Here is a 16,639-nt window from a genome sequence, read left to right as displayed (position 1 = left end):
TAGTGTCTCTCACTGTTGCTGATGCGGTATCCCATGGTTCAAAATAGTCTGGTGCCAAATGACATAATGAATCAATCACTTTCTGTGCAAGCAATGTTAAGTTGATTGATGCAGAGCTCGTCGAAAGAATCAAAGACTTGTTGATCCAAACCAAGGCTTTTATTAGCAAAAGACAGGAGCTCTTCACAGGTGGCCGACCAGTCGGGAATGATCCGACCTGGTTAGGGACACAACCCTTTAAGGCCCAGACAGTAGGCGTGGCTTTGCTCTCAGCCAATCGCTGTAAGCACAGTCTAGATACTGTAACTCTATCTTCTTCTTTGGCTTGGCTTCGCGGACGAAGATTTATGGAGGGGGTAAATGTCCACGTCAGCTGCAGGCTCGTTTTTGGCTGACAAGTCCGATGCGGGACAAGCAGACACGGTTGCAGCGGTTGCAGGGGAAAATTGGTTGGTTGGGGTTGGGTGTTGGGCTTTTCCTCCTTTGCCTTTTGTCAGTGAGGTGGGCTCTGCGGTCTTCTTCAAAGGAGGTTGCTGCCCGCCAAACTGTGAGGCGCCAAGATGCACGGTTTGAGGCAATATCAGCCCACTGGCGGTGGTCAATGTGGCAGGCACCAAGAGATTTCTTTAGGCAGTCCTTGTACCTCTTCTTTGGTGCACCTCTGTCACGGTGGCCAGTGGAGAGCTCGCCATATAACAGGATCTTGGGAAGGCGATGGTCCTCCATTTTGGAGACGTGACCCACCCAGCGCAGCTGGATCTTCAGCAGCGTGGACTCGATGCTGTCGACCTCTGCCATCTCGAGTACTTCGACGTTAGGGATGAAAGCGCTCCAATGAATGTTGAGGATGGAGCGGAGACAACGCTGGTGGAAGCGTTCTAGGAGCCGTAGGTGATGCCGGTAGAGGACCCATGATTCGGAGCCGAACAGGAGTGTGGGTATGACAACGGCTCTGTATACGCTTATCTTTGTGAGGTTTTTCAGTTGGTTGTTTTTCCAGACTCTTTTGTGTAGTCTTCCAAAGGCGCTATTTGCCTTGGCGAGTCTGTTGTCTATCTCATTGTCGATCCTTGCATCTGATGAAATGGTGCAGCCGAGATAGGTAAACTGGTTGACCGTTTTGAGTTTTGTGTGCCCGATGGAGATGTGGGGGGGCTGGTAGTCATGGTGGGGAGCTGGCTGATGGAGGACCTCAGTTTTCTTCAGGCTGACTTCCAGGCCAAACATTTTGGCAGTTTCCGCAAAACAGGATGTCAAGCACTGAAGAGCTGGCTCTGAATGGGCAACTAAAGCGGCATCGTCTGCAAAGAGTAGTTCACGGACAAGTTTCTCTTGTGTCTTGGTGTGAGCTTGCAGGCGCCTCAGATTGAAGACACTGCCATCCGTGCGGTACCGGATGTAAACAGCGTCTTCATTGTTGAGGTGTTTCATGGCTTGGTTCAGCATCATGCTGAAGAAGATTGAAAATAGGGTTGGTGCGAGAACACAGCCTTGCTTCACGCCATTGTTAATGGAGAAGGGTTCAGATAGCTCATTGCTGTATCTGACCCGACATTGTTGGTTTTCGTGCAGTTGGATAATCATGTTGAGGAACTTTGGGGGGCATCCGATGCGCTCTAGTATTTGCCAAAGCCCTTTCCTGCTCACGGTGTTTAAGGCTTTGGTGAGGTCAACAAAGGTGATGTAGAGTCCTTTGTTTTGTTCTCTGCACTTTTCTTGGAGCTGTCTGAGGGCAAAGACCATGTCAGTAGTTCCTCTGTTTGCGCGAAAGCCGCACTGTGATTCTGGGAGAATATTCTCGGCGACACTAGGTATTATTCTATTTAGGAGAATCCTAGCGAAGATTTTGCCTGCAATGGAGAGCAGCGTGATTCCCCTGTAGTTTGAGCAGTCTGATTTCTCGCCTTTGTTTTTGTACAGGGTGATGATGGTGGCATCACGAAGGTCCTGAGGCAGTTTTCCTTGGTCCCAACAAAGCTTGAAAAACTCATGCAGTTTGGCATGCAGAGTTTTGCCGCCAGCCTTCCAGACCTCTGGGGGGATTCCATCCATACCTGCTGTTTTGCCACTTTTCAGTTGTTCGATTCCCTTATATGTCTCATCCTGGGTGAAGTCCTCATCCAGCTCTAGCCTTAGGGGCTGTTGAGGGAGCTGGAGCAGGGTGGAATCTTGGACTGAGCGGTTGGCACTGAAAAGAGATTGGAAGTGTTCTGACCATCGGTTGAGGATGGAGATCTTGTCGCTGAGGAGGACTTTCCCGTCTGAGCTGCGCAGTGGGCTTTGGACTTGGGATGAGGGGCCGTACACAGCCTTTAGAGCCTCGTAGAAACCCCTGAAGTCGCCAATGTCCGCGCTGAGCTGGGTTCGTTTGGCAAGGCTAGTCCACCACTCATTTTGGATCTCCCAGAGTTTGTGCTGAAGATGGCTGCATGCGCGACGGAAGGCTTGTTTCTTCTCTGGACAGGACGGCTTTGTAAGGTGAGCCTGGTGGGCAGCTCGCTTCTTTGCCAGCAGCTCCTGGATTTCCTGGCTGTTTTCGTCGAACCAGTCCTTGTTTTTCCTGGAGGAGAAGCCCAGTACCTCTTCAGTGGATTGCAGTATGGTAGTCTTCAACTGATCCCAGAGGGTTTCAGGGGACAGGTCCGTGAGGCGGATTGCATCGTCGAGCTTTGCTTTGAGGTTTGCCTGGAAGTTTCCTCTCGCTTCGTCTGACTGCAGGTTTCCAACATTGAACCTCTTTCTGGGGACTTTACTGTTCCTGGGCTCGTTTGTCACTTTCTCGCACCAGGATGTAGTCCAGGAGGTGCCAGTGTTTGGATCGGGGATGCATCCAGGTAGTATTAAGGCTGTCCCTCTGCTGAAAAAGGGTGTTTGTAATGACAAGCCACTGTTCTGCACAGAGCTCCAACAGCAGGTGCCCATTGTCGTTGCACTTGCTGACGCCATGCTTGCCCAGGATTCCTGGCCAGGTTTCTGAGTCTTTGCCGACGCGAGCGTTGAAGTCGCCAAGGATGACAACCTTGTCGGCTGTAGGGGTGCGTTGGATGAGGTTGCGCAGGTCAGTGTAGAACTTGACCTTTTCTGCTGGTTCCGCCTGGAGGGTTGGAGCATAGACACTGATGAGGGTGATGCAACACTTGTTTTGAAGGGGGAGTCGCATGGACATGATTCGGTCCGAGTGGCCTGTCGGAAGGTTTTTGAGTTTGGAGGCAATGAAGTTCTTGACCATGAAGCCTACACCAGATAGGCGTCGTTCATCCGTAGGCTTGCCAGACCAGTAGAGTGTGTAGCCCGCACCGCGTTCTTGGAGGCTGCCTACATCTGCCAGGCGGACTTCACTGAGAGCGGCTATGTCGATGTCAAGTCTGAGGAGTTCATGTGCAATGAGGGCAGACTGACGTTCAGGTCGGTGGCTGTCAGCCTTGTCTAGCATGGTTCTGATGTTCCAGCATGCTAGCTTGAGTTTGTGAGCATCTTTTGAGGGGGAGGACGTGGAGGGGGAGGACGTGGAGGGGGAGGACGTGGAGGGGGAGGACGTGGACCTGTCCTTGGGCCTGCGCAAAGGAGCTTTTAGGTGGAGTGCAGTGTGCGCAGTACTGGCCCCACCCTTTACACCCATGGTTCGTGTGCCGTGGCCAAGCACAATTGATAAGTAAATTTACATGGTGAAAAACTATTAGCCAGTGCATTTGAAGGAAAAGAACATTTAAAACCTGTTTATGGCTTTATGGTAATGACATGCCAAAAATGCATTCAATCTAGTTTGGTCAGCTGCTCCAACTTACACGCACAAGTCCCTTATAAACAACAGGCAAAGGGAGACGTAATTCCACTCCTTATTCTGGCTCAATGATATTTGGGTTGGTTCTGCGTGATGCTGTATTATCAGTCATCCATACATCTCAGGGCAGTTGTGCGGCTCGCTGAGGTGAAATGAAGATTTCTTGTCCTGTGATTGTTTTTAGCAGGGTAATAAGGAGTCAGAAAGAGTTTCAGCAGGGGGCTATAAAACCTTTATGACTGGTCACCTTTAAAGGTCAACTGGCAAGTTGAAATTTTCAAAGCAGTCAGAGCAATACTGGGCAATATATAATGATGACAGTTCTTTCCTCTCCAATATACTTGCTTTATTTTACAACATCCTCTCAGTCACAGAGTGAGATCATCTTGAAAATATTATATATCCTTTGTTTTTCTTTTCTATGGCAGGGGAGGGTATCCTGTAACATCAACCAATATATTTTCTTTTGATTTTAAAATAAAAAAAACTTCAAAACCAGTAAGGTGACTTTGTTTCAGAAATCTAATAGGTTCACAAAGGTGGCCCATTGGAACGTGGGTTCAAGTCATATGGGCTTTAGTAAAGCAAGATGTTTTGTAGACACACCTGCTCAAGCAGATTTGTGCATAAGCTCCTTCATATGAAAAATACAGTTCTGTTCGGTGTGGTTTTGAACGCAGAGAGGCTCTGCTGCAATGTGTAGGGTAGTAGTGAGGCCACACTTGGAGCACTGAGTGCGCTTCTGGTCACCTGACTTGAGGCAGGATGTACTGGCTTTGGAGGTGCTGCAGGAGGAGGGTTTTTTTTTCCAGGGGGTGGGGGGAGATTATTTTGTGAGGAGAGATTGAATAGACTAGGACTAGTTAGAAGGATGAGGGGAATTTTATAGAAGCACAAAACTGTGAGAGGAATAATATAAGATAGAAGCAGGAAGATTGCTTTCACTGGCAGATGAGACGAGAACTAGAGGATATTGAGGGAGTAAATTTAAGACAGAGATGAGGAGGAACTGCTTCTCCCAGTCAATAGTGAATCTGTGAAACTCTCTGGTTAATGAAGCAGCTGAGGGTGCATTGAAGACAAACGTAATTTTTTGAAAAATAAGGAACTGAGTCCAATGCCATATTAGCCATGATTTTGTGAATGCATGGCAGGCACATATGGAGAAATGGCTTATGTTCTTATAAAAATACTTCTAGACTTTACTGCTTTGGTAAAATAGCCAGCAGATGTAACATTGTACAGCAATTTCAAACGTGCTTGACAACATTATATATGACATGGGACAGCATGGTTGGTGTAATGGTTAGTTCAACGTTTTTACAACGCCAGCAATCAGGACACACTGGGGTTCGAATCCCAAGCTGTCTGTAAGGAGTGTGTACATTCTCCCCACGTCTGCGTGGATTTCCCCCAGCAGCTCTGGTTTCCTCCTACTGTTCAAAACATACCGGCGATGTAGGTTAATGGGCTGTAAATTTGGCAGATAGACTCGTGGGCCGAAATGGCCTGTTCCCATGCTGTATGTCTGAATTAAAAATTAAAAGAATCTCTCCAATGAACATACAAGATTAAATCCTCTCTTCCTCTATGTTCTGTCATCGTTCACAACTGCAGAATCAGCTTCCACAGTTTTTCAGATTATACCCATCATTATTACTCAACCACCTCTGGTATATCCTCAGTTACCTTCATCTTGACAGATTACTTGTTCCATTTCAAGCTGGGATATCTCCATAAACTTTGATATTTTTCCCATTGTTTCCATAGCCCTGATATCCTCTCGACTATGAACTTATCTATAAGCTTTAATCGTACTAAACAGATAAAGCTGCAAGTGATTATCAGGTTGGGACAGAGAAACAGAGTTAACATTTTGGAATTGCGCATAACGAATTTGTCGGGGGAAAAAAATCATGGGATCCAGCGGAATACGACAAGTGGAATTCAAAACAGTCTCAGTGACAGAAAGCAAAGGTTAATGCTTGCTGGGAATTTTAATGGCCAGACGGCTGTTTGCTGCTTCACTTCACAGAGTCTGGTGATTGGATTCTTACTTTTTATGGTGTGTGTTCACGAGGAGCTACAGTGATCGTCAAGTTTGTTGACTGTATCAGAATTTACTGCATGACTTTTTTTTTCCCCAGCGAGATAGAAAATTGTAAACTACAAGAAAATGCCCAAAGTGGTCAGAAAACTGCAAATGGAATGGAGTTCCAAGGTAATGCATCAGGGGAAATTTTTAAAAAAGCAAGATGATGGACTTTAAGTGACAAGATGCTCAAAAATATGGAGAGATTAAGGAACTTTGAATCACTGAAGTGAGCAGGACGGGTAGATAAGATGCCTATGGTAAGCAAGCTACTTTTCTTTATCAGTCGAGGTGCAGTGAACTGGAATTCACTGTCTGTTCAGATGGCTGGCTCCTCCCTTGGCTCCACCCTCACCTACCCCAATATAAACCCTGGTTTTCCCACCTTACCTCAGATTCACCTGAGAACTATTGTGACGACTGGCCATTGATTGTAAGCTATTAAAAGCGTGTTTGTATTCCTCACTTGTCTCTGACTGCAATCAGTCATGTTACAATTTTAATAGCTTAACTTTGAAATGGGATGGAAGCCCTATTGAATCCAGGCATTTTCCAGATCGACCATTTGTCCCCTGAGGCCCTGGAGGAATTCGCCTACTGGCTGGAGTGCTTCCAGTCTTACCAGACGGTCACAAAACATGTCTTCAACTCCAATAGTCTCTGGAGATTGGCACTTCTCTCTCAAGTCGGCCCCAAGGGGTTCACTGTCATCAGAGATTGTGCTAACTATGAGTCAGCCATAGAAGTCTTGAAAGCCCATTATATGAGGCCCCAGAATGATGTGCTGGTGAAGCACCGACTCTCTCAATGTTGGCAGTGTCCGGGTGAGTCGTTGGATGACTATGTTCTTGAACTGTGGGGCCTGACCAGAAAATGGCACTATGAAGTGGCCACAGCCTGGGTGAGAGAAGAGAAACAAATCTGGGACAACCTCGTGGCAGGAGTGAGGTTGAGGTAAGTGAGGCAGTGACTGCTGGAGTTGGGGAAGAAAGACTTGGCCAGCAATCTGGAGCAAGCAAAAGTGCTCAAACAGGCCCAACTAGGAGCTGACGACCTCATGGGTGAAAGAGGTGTCTTTTCAGAGGACCAGGTCATTGGAGCACCGGTGACCTCCACAGCCCCAGTGCCGACTGCTGCTACCATGCGTGACTGGGGAAGCTACTTCTGTGGACAGGCACAGCACCCCCATGCTCGATGCCCCGCAAAGGACTCCATGTGAGCAGGATGCGATAAGCGAGGGGATTAAAGGGAAAAGCGAGGGCCAGGTTAAAGGGAACCCAAAGAGGGCGAACGTGTGTGCAACCCCTGAATAATTGCTCAACCTGTGCCTCTCTGTGCTGTTTGCCGCCAGTATCTTGCTGCACCTCATGGCGGAGCACACCACCAGAAATGAAGCATTGTGGGAAGCCATGGTGGCCATCTTGCCCTGCCTTGATGTCGACACCACCTAGTCCTTCATTGTATCAAGAAGGAGGTTGGCCATCTTGCTTCATCTCGTGGTCAACACCATCTTGTCTGCCTGCAGGCCAAGAGGAGAGAGTTGACATAAACGTGGGGAGTGATGGGGTTACTGCAGCACTAGCATTGGTTGTCTTGGATCAGGCAACACCTCACAAATTGAATAACTCGATGATGGAGCTGAGGGTAAACAGATACTTGCCTGATTGCTTGGTAGATACTGGCTCCACTCAGAGCTTTATAAACTCTGCCACTGATCTGCGGTACAACTTAAGGGTGTACCCAAAGACTATTATATTTTCCTAGCTTCACACTCACACTCTACGATGAACCAGGGGTATTGTATAGTACATCGAACTGTTAAAGAGGTGGAATGTATGTTCTAAAGGATTTGTGTGCTCCTGTGTTGTTGAGCCTGGACTTCCTGTGTCATCTTAAAAGTGTGACCATGGAGTACTCTGGTCCCCGCCCTCCAATCACGGTGAGGAACAGAAGATTCCAAAAGCCAGACACCACATGCAGTCTCTCCAATTAAATTTTGATTCCCCCCCCCCCCCCCACCCACTGTTTCTGAATGATTCCTGATTGCAAACCGATAGCCACAAAGAACAGGTGATACAGCGCAGGGGATTGGAAATGTATTAGAGCTGAGACACAGTGACTGTTCAAAGAAAATATCATTGAACCCAACCATAGCCCATGGAGACCATAGGTTGTAGTCATGAAAGGGGGAGAAAAGTCCAGGTGAGTGATTGACTACAGCCAAACAATTAATCGGACATGGTAAACAAAATTGCGCAGTGTCGGTTCTATTCAACAATCGACCTGAAAGCTGAATACCATCAGTTACCAGTCCATTCCAAGGACTGCCTGTACACAGCATTTGAGGAAGACAGATGGTTTTATCCATTCCGGAGGGTCCCTTTTGGTGTCACCAATGGGGTCTTGGTCTTCCAGATACAGATGGACAAAATGGTCAATGAGTACTGATTGAAGGCCACCTTCCCTTATCTTGACAACGTCACCATTTGTGGACACTCTCTGGAAGACCATGACACCAACCTCCAGAGGTTTCTCCACAAGTCCAAGGCCCTGAACCTCACATACAACTCCAGTAAGTGTGTGTTCCAGATGAAATGTCTGGCAATCCTGGGCTATGTTGCGGAGAAAGGTTGTCATTGGCCCTGACCCAATTCAAAAGTGCCCTTTGTTAGACCTTCCGTTCCCGAGGACCATGAAAACCTTCAGGAGGTGCCTGGGCTTCTTCTCCTACTATGCCTAGTGGATCCCTCACTATGCGGATAATCTCCACCCCCTCTTAAAGTCCACCTCTTTCACATTGTCAGCCGAAGCCCTAGGTGGCTTTTGATTACATTCAGTGCTACATCACAGAGGCCACCATGCATATAGTGGACAAGAACACACCCTTCCAGGTGGAAAGCAATGCCTATAACATAGCTCTGGCTGCTACCCTTGATCAGGCAGGCAGTCCAATTGCCTTTTTCTCCTGCACCCAACAAGGCCAAGAGCTTCGGAACCCATCTGCGGAGAAAGAAACTCAAGCCATTGTTGAGGCCATCAGGAACCTGGCTGGCAGAAAATGTACACTGCTCACAGACCAGCGATTGGTGGCATTTATGTTTAATAATGCAAAAAGGGGCAAAATAAAGAATGACAAGATCGCCAGGTGGAGGATCGAACTCTCCACCTATAATTACGACATAGCATACAGGCCAGGTGCTCTCGATGAATCTTTAGATGTCGGGTCAAGAGGAAGCTGTGCCTCTGCACACACGGGCCAGTTGTGGTCACTGCACGATGAGATTTGCCATCCAGGCATCACACGCATGGCTCATTTTGTTAAGGCATGCGGTCTGCCCTATTCCATTGAGGATATCAGGGAAATGACGAGGTCCTGCCAGGTCTGCACGTAGTGCAAGCCGCACTTCTACTGCCCTGATTAAAGTTCACCTGATAAAAGAATCCTACCCCTTTGAATGCTTCAAGGGTCCCCTCCCTTCCACCAATGGAAACGTGTACTGTGTACTTTCTCAATGTTATTGATGAGTGTTCACGTTTTCCGTTCGTTATCTCCTGCCTAGACATGTCCACCACCACTGTCATCAGGGCCTTGCACTTTATTTTCACCCTGTTTGGGTATCCCAGATATATCCATAGCAACTGGGGCTCATCATTTATGAGTGAAGACCTGCTCGTAAGGGGCATTGCCTCAAGCAGGACAACTAGCTACAATCCCCAAGGGAACTGACAGGTTGAAAAAGAGAATGTGACTGTATGGAAGGCCATGAAATTGATTCTCCAGTCCAAAGGCCTTCCAGACTCACACTGGCAAGAAGTCTTACCCACAATGCTCCACTCCATAAAGTAATTCCTCTGCATGGCAACCAACAAAACTCCTCATGAGCTTATGTTTACGTTCCAAAGGAAATCCACATCTGGGATTACTCTCTCGGCTTGGCTAATGGCACCAGGGCCAGACCTGCTGAGAAAGCATGTGAAGAGGAGCAAGATAGAGCCCCTGATCAAGAGGGTACTCCTGCTGCATGCCAACCCAACTAATGCTTGCATGGCATACCCTGATGGCAGAGAGGACACCATCTCGATCAAAGACTTGGCACCTCCCGGAACTGAGAGTCTGATGCTTCAAGGGTGCCAGGAAAGACCGAGTACCCCACTCAAGGTCCTGAAGGACACTACTCAGGAAATGGTCCAATTCATCCCACAATCTGAGCCAGAGCCCTCGAGACCCAGTAACCCTGTACCACAGGGAGACCAGGAAGCCCAAATTCCTCCACTTGACCAGAATTACCAGACCCCTTGACAGACTCAACTTGTAAATATTTTTAAAGTATTAGTTTTTTTTAAATAAATGGTCTCTGTTTTTCACTCACAGGCTCAATTCTGAAGGAAGGGGTGAATGCAATGAACTGGAATTCACTGTTGGTGTGTTGTTCAGATGGCTGGCTCCTCCTCTGGTTTCACCCTCATCTACCCCAATATAAATCCTGGTTTTCCTGCCTTACCTCATATTCACCGGAGGATTATTGTGTCTACTGGCCATTAATTGTAAGTTATTAAAAGCATGTATGTACTCCTCATTTGTCTCTGAGTCCAATCAGTCACGTTACACTTGGCACAGAATAAAAAGGGAAAGAGGCCATGCCACAACAGTGTAAAATAATGGTTAGGTTACCACTGCAATATCATACACAGTGGCCATCACATCCCGGCAGAGCATGAACAAATAATGCCATTCCTGTGTCAGAGCTGGGTATTCATTGTGTAATTCTTTTTCTAAAAATATTAGGTTGGCTTTATGTCCACAGGTATAGGCTAATAAGATGGTTCAAAGGAATACTTCAGTGGTTCTCAACCTTTTTCTTTCCACTCACATACCACTTTAAGTATTCCCTATGCCATCAGTGTACTGTGATTAGTAAGGGATTGCTTAAGGTGGCATGTGAGTGGGAAGGGAAGGTTGAGAATCACTGCTCTAGACCCAATTGTTACTGAAATATTTTGATTGAGAAAATTTGTCATTGGTCCATTTTCTTTGGAGATCTGAAACCGTGCACATAACGAGTCAGTGAGGTACAAGTGTTTTTCAAACTTTTTCTTTCCGCCCACATCCCACCTTAAGAAACCCCTTACTAAGGTTTAGATCTGTTGCTGGAAGATTAAGACTGTTAAATAAGAATGGATAATTGTTCTTTACTTGGGTCAGTCCCACCAGGTGAAATACAAGGCCCTTTACTCAGCAGATTGCAAACCTTCAATCAGTTGGCTCACCTCCAGCTCCTCAAGGGAATCCAGAAGTGGCCAACAAGAAGAGACCTGGGGAGTGACACATCTGAGCTGCGAAACGATTAAGTAAATACAGCATAACACGAAGGATGTGAGCTATACTTACACACAAGTCACTTTTCCAACATTGCCCCTTTGGTTTATGTCACCCCTCCCTTTGATCCTGCTGAGCAGCCCTCTCTCTAAACCTCTCCCAAACCATTGAAACTTCCACCTGCTTCTCAAAAACTTCCTCAAAAATTATTTTGGTGATAACATCTTTGAATGCACACACTTTTAAAGTGCACTGCTCAGGGCTTGTTGTGCCCTAGACCATTTATTTACTGCAGCACATAATTCGACAGCTGTTACAGCTGTGGTGAGTAGCAGCAACAGCTTTTACAGCTTCCATACATGTAACAAAACATCCTAAGGCACTTCCTGAGAGTGTTATCAATCAGTGCAAATTATTTGCTCAAATTTAGTAGTTTATGTAATCATTATAGATGGAAAAAAAACAATTTAACTCCAATAGGTAAGAAAACTATATCAAGCATGTTTTCATTTTCAAGGGCCCCTTGTCACTAACGGACCCAATGGGAAAGGGGGACTTGAAAGCAGAGAACTACCAAAGTACACAAACACCTTTCAATCTGGATTAATATCTTTAAAATAAGCTCATGTCACAATGCAAAAATTTATTAGTGGCAAATTTACCATCTATATTTTCCTGCAAGATTAGCAAGTTCAACTGTTCTCTGACATGTACAGATTAAATTTGAAACTACTACTCGAACCATGTTGGATTTTACTAATCCTCTGTATGAGAAATTACCTATTCACTTGTGGAGTTTAAAAAAAAATAGATTTTTATAATGCTATTTTGGAAAGCTTAAGCAAATAAACAGCATTTAGTGAAGTTGACATTTCTCTCTGTTAGTTTTAGTATGTTCTTGATTTTGTTGAAAAATGAATTTAATCCAATGCAAAAAAAATCAAACTCATCATCTTTTGAAAGTGCAAAGTATACTCACTTATTAAATATTTAAAATGACTAGACAGATGCAGCAAATTCTGGACTGGATGATTTAGACCAGTGGTTCTCCACCTTTTTCTTTCCACTCACATCCCGCTTTAAGTAACCCCTGTGCCATCGGTGCTCTGTGATTCGTAAGGGATTGCTTAAGGTGGGATGTGAATGGGAAGGGAAGGTTGAGAATCACTGCTCTAGACCCAATTGCTACTGAAATATTTTGGTTGAGAAAAATTGTCATTGGCCCATTTCCTTTGGAGTTCTGAAACTGTGCACATAACGAGTCAATGAGGTATGATTAAAGCAGTGGTTTTCAAGCTTTTTCTTTCTACCCATATATTACCTTAAGCAATTCCTTACGAATCACAGAGCACCTATGGCATAAGGATTATTAAAGTGGTATATGAGTGGAAAGAAAAAGGTTGAGAACCACTGATTTAGACTATTCGGCCCATTGAGTCTGCTTTGCCATTTGAATCAAGCCTAATGTATTTTTCTTCTCAACCCCATTCTCCCACCTTCTCTCCATGCCCTTTGACACTCTTAATAATCAAGAACCATTACTTGTCTTTCATGGATATCTAGATCTTAATGAATTTCATAGATCCACTACCCTCCAACTGAAGAAATTTTTCCTCATTTCTGTTCTGAAGGGACGTTGTTTTATTCTGAGGCTCTAGCCTTTGGTCCTACACTCTCCTTCGACTGGAAACATCTTCTCCACATCCATTCCATCCAGCCTTTTCATTTCTGGACTATTTCTGATGCTTCTTTTTTTGGGATTTTTCTGTTTCCATCTGAGGAGACAAACTGCCCACTAATTTCTAACATAAAATGACAGCATCCCAAACTATATTTCCCACCTTGCGTTCCATAAGGATGGCATCCCATTCTCTTAGTTGCTCCATGTCCTTTGCATATGGGTAAAAGGCAGGTAGGTGGAGTTGAGTCAATGATCAAATCAGCCATGATCTTATTGAATGGTGGAGCTGGCTCAAAGGGCCATATGGCCAACTCCTGCTTCTATGTTCTTATGTTCTTATCTGTTCTCAAGATGCTGTTTTACACTCTAGGACTTCTGAAGTCTCCTATTTCTTCAAGAAAAGTGACTTTCATTCTGCCATAATTAATGGAGCCCTCTTTCTGCATTTCCTCCATGTTCCACACGTCTGTTCACACCCTCCCCCAACAGAACAGAGTTTCTTTCCTCCTCAGTCCCCAAATCCAGAACATCATCCTTGCCATTTTCCCTAGTTGCAATGGGACTCTCCATCACTCTAATTTTCCCCTGTCCCCAACCCCTGACCCTTTCTGCTTTCTGTAAGGATGCTCTCTCTGTGGCTCCCAGGTCCATTCACCTCTTCCCATTCCCTGGCACTTTCTCCTGCAACTGAAAGAGATTCAACGCCTATCCCTACGCCTCCTCTCTCACCATCATTCATGGGCCTAAACAGCACTTCCAGGTAAGGCAGAGATTCCTGTGCTCATCCTCTAACCTGGCTTCATGCTTTCAGTGCTGGCGATGTGGCTTTAGTTAAGCTAGGGAACTGGTTTGCAGAACACCCCATGCTCTCTCCATGACAGCCATCTTCAGCTTTTGGTTGCAAGGCATTGAAGTTCCCCTTCCTGATCCTGTGACTTCCAGAGGTGGAATCTTGTTATTTTAAGATATAAGTACACTGGCTGTCAAATTAAAGTTACTGCTCTAAAACTAAAATTACAGAGTCTCCAAGTTTGCTTTGATACTGAGTAATTATAAAATTATTCTTCCTTCTACATCTGCTATCTGATTGAGTATATCTTCAGACTAGAGGACATTAAATAAATTTTTCAAGAAGCTTTGCAATAAATTGGCACATCTTCATCACAACAATTAATTTACGCACAGCTCTTTTAACATATAACATGGTGGAATTTGCAATTTGTGATATTAATGTTAACCTTAGAAGAAATAAAATGTAGATCTAATGAAAAACCATCTGTTGATATTCCAGATTTATACACAGTTAATCAGTGTTACCTCACTACATATATGTTCCCCTGTTGTTACATGGACTTGGAGGACAATGATGTAGTGGATTCCCCTCATTTGCTGAGGGGAGTGGACAGGTGCATTCATGGAACATTTACCTTGTATTTAGGAATAGGGGTAAAACACAGGATTCTGTTGACATTAAGTGGGAAAAAAATACACACACACAAATGCTGGAGAAAGTCAGCAGGTCAAACAGTGCCGTAGCAAAGGTGAAGATACATCTCCAGCGTTTCAGGCCTGGGCCCTTCATCAAGATATGGGGGAACATGAGAGATGTTCCGAACAAAAGGGGGAGGAGGGTGGTGAGGGCGGAAGATGTTCCGAACAAAAGGGGGGAGGGTGGTGGTGAGGGTGGGAGGTGTTCTGAACAAAAGGGGGGTGGTGAGGATGGGAGATGATGGTGTTTCCTTATATACATATTTTATACAAAGACAACACACACATCTGAACATTATGCAATATTTTTTGTGGCAGCCAAGATTTCATCAATTTTTATGGGAAATGAAATATTAGAACTAGATGGAAGAAAACATACAAGTGACAAATTGTTGGATTGACTCGACAATTTCAGCTGTGTCCTAGTGGGGTGGGGGAGACCGTCAATGTTTTGGATCAAGATCGTGCTTTGTCCCAGTGTTCCAGGGTTACCAAGATCCTTTCACACGAAGGCAGAAGAGATGAAAAGGTAACCATGCCATATTATTAGTTTTCTCTTTATTATTACAGAAGTCATTCCAAGGTTTGACCTCGGAATAGTTCGTTGACGTTGGCCTGATTTTTCTGTGTCTGTGTTAACCCATTCTGAATGATTAAGTATAAATGGTAACTTTAATCAAATAGTAAGGTGCAAATAGCACTCAAATGTCACAGGCCAAGTAGTCTTGTATGACTACTTACAGACCCAGGTGCAATTTAAATGATTTTTTTGAACAATACGCCTGCAATGTGAGCAGGAAGTGACATTTCAAGGAATAGATGCTAAAGATGTCTTCTAATAGCGTGACAACAATTTTGACAGCATTTCTAAAGCTTTACAAGGCATTGCATGCTGTTGGCAGCAATTTACAAGTGGCAGGAGATTTAGAATCAATGGCATGCATGAAAGAACATGGTCATTGAAAACTTAATATATACATAGCACCACAGGGAAGGAACAGAGAGGCCTTGCCTTTGGTACCACCCTGGTGTATCATCCATAAAACGGCGTCACAATTTGGTCGGAAGAAGGTGGATGCAGGCTGTCCAATATTGTCAAAGCCTACGGCAGCCTTTATGATGATAAACTCTCTGCTCACAATGACCTTGTGAAGGAAACTACCTGTTAGATATAACAGTGCAGTGTATGCAATCATTTTCAGTGATTTCCTGGCAGACTTTTTGGTTGATGGTTACCCTTGTGTGACCACTTTCACTTGCATCATGAAATTGACCTTATGATTGAGAGACCTCTGAAGAATTGTTCAGCAATAGAGGCTTCCATACCTGCATGTACAATTTGTGCTGTTGTCGCAAACACCTGGAGAGTTGAGACTCACCCTGCACTTATAGACAGACAATTATTTTTGCCAATGGAAGTAATCACTGGTTGATGAACGTAGATAATCAACACACACACTCCCCTGCCTGTATTGATTCAAGATTTTTTTTCAACTCTTTTATTGCCATATCATAAAACAGGTATAATATTACATGAAATTTCTTTAGCCTGCCCTAAGGCACACAAAGTCTGCCATCATCAGAAATTGCCCAGAGACCTCTACAGTCAGAGAAAGAGAAGCAAAAGAGAGTCCTTTCGGTGACCCTAGGCCCTTTCATAAAACAAAAAAATCTGATTGTAAAGGTGGAGATTCTCCACCCTTCATGTTGGAAAACTTGCCTTTATAAATGGTCCACGAGTGGCTGCAAGGCAGTGACTCCAAACCCTCTTCAAGGTAGAGGTGGAGTGGAGCATCCCACATCGTTGCATGAAGGTACATCCGCTGCAAGCGGCTGGCTAAGGGCTGGCTGATGACGCCATCACCCTCTCCCACTCACTCACCCCTCTCCCTCCATTGGCAGGGGCGGCCAATGGGGGCCTGTCAAGGCAGGGGCAGTCAACGGGGGCCGTCAGGGGCAACTGGGTCAGCAGAGCCATCAAGGGGCAGTCAGGGTGGGCTGTGACAGCCCCGCCGGCCGCTCCAGCCTCCTGCACCTCACCGGGCTGCTTCGGCTTTCGGGGCTGCTCATTGGCGCCAGCGAATCGACACGCGGCAGAGCAATGGCCGTCTTCCCTACCCATAATCCCCCATGCAGCTGGAACTATTCTGATACCCTTTCAGCCAGTCCCCAGCCAGTCCCCAGCAAGCCGCAACCTGGTGTGAGACCTTAGTCCCACCAGCAGTCTGCAGCCTGCATAGGGTTCCTCTCTGCCTGTGTGTTCTTCAGGCACAGGGCTCC

Source organism: Narcine bancroftii, chromosome 1 (assembly GCF_036971445.1).
Source record: "Narcine bancroftii isolate sNarBan1 chromosome 1, sNarBan1.hap1, whole genome shotgun sequence".
In the NCBI taxonomy this organism is placed as follows: domain Eukaryota; kingdom Metazoa; phylum Chordata; class Chondrichthyes; order Torpediniformes; family Narcinidae; genus Narcine; species Narcine bancroftii.
The sequence above is the reverse complement of the archived record's forward strand: the minus strand, read 5'-3'. Positions refer to the sequence as shown.